The following is a 9085-nucleotide window of genomic DNA, read 5'->3' on the forward strand; positions in this document are numbered from 1 at the left end:
TCTAGCTCTGAGATGCAACGGCAGCAGTTCATTAGAAGGAAGACTGTTTTAAGTATTTTACATATTGTTCAGTGCTATTTTACATTTATTTGACTTGTGGTTACAGTGACGCAGTGGTAGAGTTGCTGACTTACAGTGAATGCAGCGCCGGAGACCCGGGTTCGACCCCGACTACGGGTGCTGTCTGTACAGAGTTTATACGTTCCCCCATAACTTACGTGGGTTTTCTCCGAGATCTTTGGTTTCCTCCCACACTCCAAAGACGTACAGGTTTGTAGGTTAATTGGCTTGGTAAATGTAAAAATTGTCCCTAATGGGTGCAGGATATTGTAAATATGCGGGGATCGCTGGTCGGCATGGACCGGTGGGTCGAAGGGCCTGTTTCCATGCTAAACTCCATGCTAAGACTCCATTTCTTATAATCAAGTGATCAAAGAACCTGTACACCTGAAGCTTGCTTCAATGTTTGTATGTATAAATTTATCTGTGCTCTTTAGAGACATATGCCAAACCACCAATCTTAATCGACATTATTTAAAATGCTTGAGTAACTCAGCGGGTTCGGCAGCATCTCTGGAGAGAAGGAATGGGTGACGTTTTGGGTTGAGAACCTTCTTCAGACTGATGTCAGGGGAGGCGGTGGGACAAAGATAGAAAGTAGGCAGAGACAGTAACACTGGTGGGAGAACTGGGAAGGGGAAGGGGATAGAGAGAGAAAGCAAGAGCTATCTGAAGTTAGAGAAGTCAATGTTCATACCGCTGGGGTGTAAACTACCCAAGCAAAATATGAGGTGCTGTTCCTCCAATTTGTGCTGGGCCTCACTCTGACAATGGAGGAGGTCCAGGACAGAAAGGTCAGATTGGGAATGAGTGGGGGAGTTGAAGTGCTGAGCTACCGGGAGATCAGGTAGGTTAAGACGGACTGAGCGGAGGTGTTCAGCGAAATGATCGCCAAGTCTGTGCTTGGTCTCGCCGATGTAGAAAATTTGACACCTGGACCAGCGGATACAGTAGATGAGGTTGGAGGGGGTGCAAGTGAACCGGTGCCTCACCTGGAACGACTGTTTGGGTCCTTGGATGGAGTCGAGGGGGGAGGTAAAGGGACAGGTGTTGCATCTCCTGCGGTTGCAAGGGAAAAAAACTGGGGAGGGGTTGGATTGGGCGGGAAGGGTCGAGTTGACCACTATACTCCCTGGTCAACTCTTCCCTTCCCACAACTCCCTGGTACGCTCTGGCTATTCTTATAAATAATTGCCATTGACCCACAGAAAATGGCATGCCATTTCCTGCTGTTGACAATAAATGGAGGAAATAATAGACAATCACAATAACAGAAATGTCAATGTCGGACCAGATTTAAAAGAGTACGAGCCATTAGGAAGCGGTGAGCAGGTACTTCCAGTCTCAGAGGCAGAGTGGCAGCGGGGGATATAAAAAGAAAGGGAGTTTGTAGGAAGGAACTGCAGACGCTGGTTTAAACTGAAGAAAAACACAAAATGCTGGAGTAATGCCTTCCCCCAGTTAACAATGACTACATTTTCCTTGATCCTCGTCCGCTTTGATGTCTCGGTTTCACACCTTACCCTTCCATATCACAATGTCTCCCTCTGCCCTGACTCTCAGTCTGAAGAAGGGTCTCGACCCAAAACGTCACCTATTCCTTCTATCCAGAGATGCTGCCTGATCCACTGAGTTCAGCATTTGTGTCTATCTTTGCTGGAGTAACTCAATGGATCAGACATTCTGAAGAAAGATCTCGACCCGAAACGTCACATATTCATTTCCTCCAGAGATACTGCCTGACCCGCTAAGTTACTCCAGCCTTTGCCTCACGAGGCTTTAGCGGAGGAGCTGAGCAGGTGACCGCAGGTTAAGGTGCTGTCTGCTGTATTTATTTATTAATTCATCTTGGTCTTAGTGTAGTAAAGATGCTATGTACAATGCACCTCCTATAGGGTATGGGAAATCCAGGAGATTTTCAGCGTCAATTAATAATTTTAAGGCAGAAATAGATAGATTCATAATTAGTACAGGTGTCAGGGGTTATGGGGAGAGAGCAGGAGAATGGGGTTTGGAGGGAGATATAGATCAGCCATTATTGGATGGTGGAGTAGACTTGATGGGCCAAATTGCCTAATTCTGCTCCTATAACTCTGCCTTGTAAATATCCATAGACTTGGTCTCCACAGCCTTGTGTGGCAATGAATTCCACAGATTCACCATCCTCTGACTAAAGAAATTCCTCCTCATCTCCTTCCGAAAGGAACGTCCTTTTATTCTGATCCTAGACTCTCCCACTAGTGGAAACATCCTCTCCACATCCACTCCACATCCACTCCATCCAGACCTTTTCTCTGCAGAGCTGTGCTTTTTTTAAATTTAAAAACATCCTGCCCTTCTGCATCTTGTTGCAAATCCTGGTGCAGCAGCAGTCAAGATGGCTCATATGCCAGGCGAATTTCTGCATGCTGGTTCCAGAAGTGGATCTGAAATCGTTCATTACAATCGTTCAACTCTTTTAAGCCGCTACTCCAACAGAACCTTGGACTATCTTTGATCGGACTTTACTGGACTTTATCTTGCACTACACATTATTTCCTTTATCCTGTATCTGTACACTGTGGAGAGCCAGATCGTAATCATGTAATCATTGTAATCAAGGCGGGAGAGAGAAAACAGGAAATTATAGACCAGTTAGCCTGTGGGGAAGTTGCTGGAGTCAATCATAAAAGATGAAATAGGAAATTAGTGCGCAAAATTAGGGCACATGCTTTTGGGGGTAGAGTGCATACATGGATGGAAAATTGGTTGGCAGACAGGAAACAAAGAGTAGGGATTAACAGGTCCCTTTCAGAATGGCAGGCAGTGACTAGTGGGGTACCGCAAGGCTCGGTGCTGGTACTGCAGCTATTTACAATGATTTAGATGAAGCGATTCAAAGTAACATTAGCAAATTTGCAGATGACTCAAAGCTAGGTGGCAGCATGAACTGTGAGGAGGATGCTATGAGAATGCAGGGTGACTTGGACAGGTTGGATGAGTGGGCAGATGCAGTTTAATGTGGATAAATGTGAGGTTATCCACTTTGGTAGCAAAAACAGGAAGGCAGATTATTATCTAAATGGTGTGAAGTTGGGAAAAAGGGAAGTACAACGGGATCTGGGGTCCTTATTCATCAGTCATTGAAAGTAAGCATGCAGATATAGCAGGATTGAAGAAAGCAAATGGCATGGAAGGACTGAGGAAGGACATTATTGCCATAGAGGGAGTGCAGAGAAGGTTCACCAGACTGATTCCTGGGATGTCAGGACTGTCTTATGAAGAAAGACTGGATAGACTTGGTTTATACTCTCTAGAATTTAGGAGATTGAGAGGGGATCTTATAGAAACTTACAAAATTCTTAAGGGGTTGGACAGGTTAGATGCAGGAAGATTGCTCCCGATGTTGGGGAAGTCCAGGACAAGGGGTCACAGCTTAAGGATAAGGGGGAAATCCTTTAAAACCGAGATGAGAAGAACTTTTTTCACACAGAGAGTGGTGAATCTCTGGAACTCCCTGCCACAGAGGGTAGTCGAGGCCAGTTCATTGGCTACATTTAAGAGGGAGTTAGATGTGGCCCTTGTGGCTAAGGGGATCAGAGGGTATGGAGAGAAGGCAGGTACGGGATACTGAGTTGGATGATCAGCCATGATCATATTGAATGGCGGTGCAGGCTCGAAGGGCCGAATGGCCTACTCCTGCACCTAATTTCTATGTTTCTATGTTTCTATGTTGGCCTTCATAACAAGAGGGGTTGAGTATAGCAGCAAAGAGGTCCTTCTGCAGTTGTACAGGGCCCTAGTGAGACCACACCTGGAATATTGTGTGCAGTTTTGGTCCCCTAATTTGAGGAAGAACATTCTTGCTATTGAGGGAGTGCTGCGTAGGTTTATGGTTGATTCCCGGGATGGCGGGACTGTCATATGCTGAGAGAATGGAGCAGCTGGGTTGTATACTCTGGAGTTTAGAAGGATGAGAGGGTATCTTATTGAAACATATAAGATTATTAAGGGTTAGGACACGCTAGAGGCAGGAAACATGTTCCTGATGTTGGGGGAGTCCAGAACCAGGGGCCACAGTTTAAGAATAAGGGGTAAGCCATTTAGAACGGAGATGAGGAAACACTTTTTCATACAGAGAGTTGTGAGTCTGTGGAATTCTCTGCCTCAGAGGGCGGTGGAGACTGGTTCTCTGGATACTTTCAAGAGCGAGATAGCGGAGTCAGGGGATATGGGTGTAAAGACGAGTGGAAACGCACTAGGTCTTCACTACTGTTTTATTACTAAACACACACACATTACTATTCATACACATTCCTGCCCTAGCTGTCCGTGGTCTGTCACCGGAGCTAGAGAGAGATCTGGAGGTGGGGAGGTTACAATTATACTGGTGATATGGGGAGTGGTTAGTAGTGGTGAGGTCACTGTGTTAAAGGAACATGCACTAGTCTACATCCTTCCCCTTGGAAACAAAGCAGTACAGCAGTGACAGGGCGACCGCGACTCATACGCTACAAGCAGTTAAACACAGTCAGGCAACAGTTAAACAAATTCCCCGTAACGTACAGGCGGCTTGACCAACCGCCCGGAGCGGGTACGCAACCCGCCCTCCCCCTCCTCCGCAGGAACAGCAGGAGCAGGAGCAGGAGCAGGAGCAGGAGCGGGCGAACGAGCCGGAGAACGGGCAGGAGAGGGAAGGTGCGGAGACCGGGGAGGGGAAGCTGGCACAGGGCCGGGCACGCGAACAGGCGAGGGCGGGCTGGCAGCAGGGGAGCGGGGCACATAGAGCTGAGAGGGCAGAGTTCGGGGCATGCGAGGAGCGGCAGGCAGAGAGGAAGAAATCGGGGGGGCGAAAGGGGCAGCAGGAGGCGGAGCGGGCTCATTGACCAGCCGCAAATGCTGGCGGGATCGGCGGTAGATGGTACCCTCGTGGTCGACGAGGTAAGACCGTGGTGAGCCGGCAGAGCCGACGACAACCGCCAGACGGTAGTGGCCGGAGACGGACTGCATCCGGACGACCTGACCAGGGAACAGACGCGGAAGAGGGCGGCAGGACTTGTCATGGGAGCGTTTTTGTATATCTTGCTTTTGGGCAATGCGTTCCTGGACGGCAGCAGGGCGGAGGACAGAAGGCACCAGGGACCGTTGGGACACAGGAATCGGAGGGCGCGTGGTGCGGGACATGAGCCGCTGAGCAGGCGAGCCCAGGGCAGGGTCACGGGAAATGTTGCGGAGGTTAAGGAGGGCCAGGTAAAAGTCCGACCGGGAAAGTCTGCAGTGCTCCAGCAGCTCCTTGGCACTGCAGACGGCGCGCTCAGCAAGGCCGTTGCTCTGCGGGTACTCGGGGCGGCTGGTGAAGTGGCGAAAGTTCCAGGTGGCAGCGAAATCGCGGAACTCCGCTCTGGAAAACTGGCCACCGTTGTCCGACTGCAAACTCGCAGGGGAGCCAAAGGTTGCGAAGTGGCGGCGCAGCTTGCCAATGACAGCAGCAGATGTGAGGGAGGGCAGCAGGTCCACCTCGAACCAGCTGGAGTAGGAGTCCACAAGGACCAGGAAGTGCTTGCCACGCCACTCGAAGATGTCAGTGGCGACCGCCATCCATGGCAGATCGGGGGCAGGCTGTTGCAGAAGCGGCTGCCGTTGCTGATGGGGAGAGAGGCTATTGCAGGTGGAGCAGGCGGAGGCCCTCTCCTGGATGTCCGTGGCCATGCCGGGCCAATAGAACTGGCTCTGGGCCTGGGACAGAGTGGTCTCGGCCCCGGGATGGCTGCTGTGGGCAGTTTGAAAGTAGTGGTCCCGCAGCGCCGCAGGCACCACAACCTTGTGGCCCTTCACCACCACTCTGTCGTGCAGCACAAGCTCGTCCCGGACCAGGAAGTAGGGCACGGCACCGGCCGGCAAGGACGAGGGACGGTCAGGCCAACCACGCCGGATGACGTCGGCAAGTTGTTGCAGGGCAGGATCTTTGGCAGTGTGCTGGACCAGGGACTGCATCTGCTGTGAAGGCACAATATTAATGTTTAACACCATCAGGTCAGACGATTCGGACGGGTGTCGGGCAGTGGACGTCAGCGGTGCGCGGGACAGCCTTTCACCGCGATATCCACCAGGTGCGGACCCTCCTGGATCCCCTGTGTGAGTACCCTGATCGTTTCGACGACGAGCTGGGCAGGCTGCCCTGCAGTTACAGGATCGTTGTCGACCCGGGTGTCGAGCCTGTGGTCCGCCCTCCACACCGCGTCTCCTTTGCCATGAAGGACAAGGTGGAGTCAACTCTGCGCCACATGGTGGCCGTGGGCATCCTCAAGGAGGTGAGTGATCCCACCCGGTGGGTCTCCACCATGGTTGTTGCTGCAAAGAAGGATAAGAGTGAGCTTCGCATTTGTATAAACCCCAAGGACCTGAACTTTGCCATCAAGCGCCCGCACTACCCCATGCGGACGGTGGAGGACGTCGCTGCACAGGTTGGCCCGGCCACTGTCTTCTCAGTCCTCGATGCCAAAAGCTCTTTCTGGCAGATATCGCTGGATGAACGTTCCTCATACCTGACCACCTTCAGCACACCTTTCGGCAGGTTCCGTTTCCTTCGCATGCCATTCGGGATCAATTCTGCCAGCGAAGTCTTCCAGCGCACCATGGAACAGCTGTTTGCCGGTCTGCCGTGTGCTATCATAGTCGATGACATCCTGGTATACGGGAAGGACGTCGCTGAGCACGACCTCCACCTCCGCCAAGTCCTGGACAGGGCTCGTGAGATCAACCTTCTCAACCCTAAGAAGTGCCGTTTCTGCGTCCCAGAGGTCACGTACGTGGGCCACGTCTTCACTGCTGAGGGGCTGAAGCCCGACCCGCAGAAGACGGCTGCGGTCTCTGGGATGTCTGCACCCGCCGACGTGCCCAGCCTGCAGCGCTTTCTGGGCATGGTGAACTACCTGGGGAAGTTCATTCCTGACCTCAGCGAGCTGAGTGCACCCCTGAGGGAGCTGATCAAAAAGGACACTGCCTGGGCTTGGTTCCCGAAGCACCAGAATGTATTTGACATTCTGAAGTCCAGACTGGTTAGTACCCCCATTCTCAAGTTCTTCGACTTGCAGCCACCAATTGTCCTCACCTGCGATGCCTCGAAGTTCGGTCTTGGTGCCGCCTGCCTGCAACTTTACGATGGCCTGCAGCTGCCTGTCTCCTACGCTTCTCGCACCATGACCCCCGCTGAGCAGCGTTATGCTCAGATCGAGAACGAGCTCCTCGCCGTAGTGTTTGCCTGCTCGAAGTTTAGGGATTACATCCTGGGCAACACTTTCACTGTCGAAACCGATCACCAGCCGCTGGTCACGATCCTGAATAAACCGATCCAACTCGCCTCATTTCACTTCTGACACCATGTAAAGACCGGTGGAAACGCACTAGGTCTTCACTACTGTTTTATTACTAAACACACACACATTACTATTCATACACATTCCTGCCCTAGCTGTCCGTGGTCTGTCACCGGAGCTAGAGAGAGATCTGGAGGTTACAATTATACTGGTGATATGGGGAGTGGTTAGTAGTGGTGAGGTCACTGTGTTAAAGGAACATGCACTAGTCTACAATGGGGAGAAGGCAGGAACGGGGTACTGATTGGGGATGATCAGCCATGATCACATTGAATGGCGGTGCTGGCTCGAAGGGCCGAATGTCCTACTGCTGCACCTATTGTCTATGTACAGTCTTTCCGTTGAATGGATAGCACGCAACACCAAAGCTTTTCACTGTACCTCGGTACACATAATAAATTAAACTAAACTAAATCGTTTTACAAGTTTCAACTAACGTATCTATAAAACAATCCCTCTACAATATAAGTTTTTCTTTCCGCATATTTATTCAAATAAATTTTGAATACTTCTGATCTTTCCAAATATTTTTGTGGTACTTTGCTACCAAAATATGCAAGCCCTCAAATGTGCTCTAATTGAATCATATCCGTTTGACCAATCCACCCATGATGCTGAATTAGGCTAAGATGTTAAAGTGATTTAATCCAGCAGTCTTTCTTCACTCCCTGCCATGCTCCTGCTGATCTTGTCCACTGAAATATCTTTCATCACCTTCCATATTGACTTACAGCCTCTCAGCTGCTTCAGTCCTGCATTAGATCCTGGTCCCCTGCCAATCTCGTTTAAACCCACCAAAACGGCATTAGCAAACCTGCCTGCCAGGAAATTGTTTCCTCTCCAGTTCAGGTGCAACCCACCCCTATTGTACAGGTCACCTCTACCCTAGAAGAGATCCAAAAGGTCTAAAAATCAGAATCCCTGCCTCCTGCACCAACACTTCACCCATGCTTTCATCTGTCCTACCTTCCTGTTCCTACCCTCACTAGCATGTGGCGCCAGGAGTAATCCAGCGATCACTACCCTGGAGGTCCTGCTTTTTGCCTAACTCCCTCCAATCATTTTGCAGGACCTCATCCCTTTTCCTACCCATGCCATTTATACCACCTTGCACAACGACTTCTGGCAGCTCACCCTCCCCCTTGAGAATGTCATGCAGCTGCTTTGAGACATCTGGGACCCTGGTAACAGGCGGGAAACGTATCATCCTGGATTCCCGATTGCAGCCATGGAATCTCCTATCTGTCCCCTTAACTAAGAAACCTATCTGAGATCACCCTTCCTCACAGTATGACAGAGCCAAGACCTGCTGTATCAGACCTGAGCTCCTGCTGCTCATCCCTGACAGGTCATCACTCTCAACAGTTTCCAAATGGATGTCGTTGCTTTTGAAAGGGAGTGGCCACAGGGGTCACCGACACCCTCTGCCTATTCCCTTTGCTGTGGTCATCCATCTCCTCTCTTCCTGTACCTTAGGAGTGACCATCTCGCTCTAACTCCTATCTATGAAGCTCACCTTCTCCTGGACGATCCTCATGTCATCCAGCCATAGCTCCAGTTACCTATGGCCGTCTGGGCATAATTCCCCTACCTGTAGTCATCAGGGATACCAGCAGTTTGCTGCGTTGTTGTGCTGATGTGTCAGTAAAACAGCTGGATGTAAGAGTTTC

The sequence above is a fragment of the Amblyraja radiata genome, chromosome 14 (genome assembly GCF_010909765.2).
Source record: "Amblyraja radiata isolate CabotCenter1 chromosome 14, sAmbRad1.1.pri, whole genome shotgun sequence".
Taxonomy (NCBI): domain Eukaryota; kingdom Metazoa; phylum Chordata; class Chondrichthyes; order Rajiformes; family Rajidae; genus Amblyraja; species Amblyraja radiata.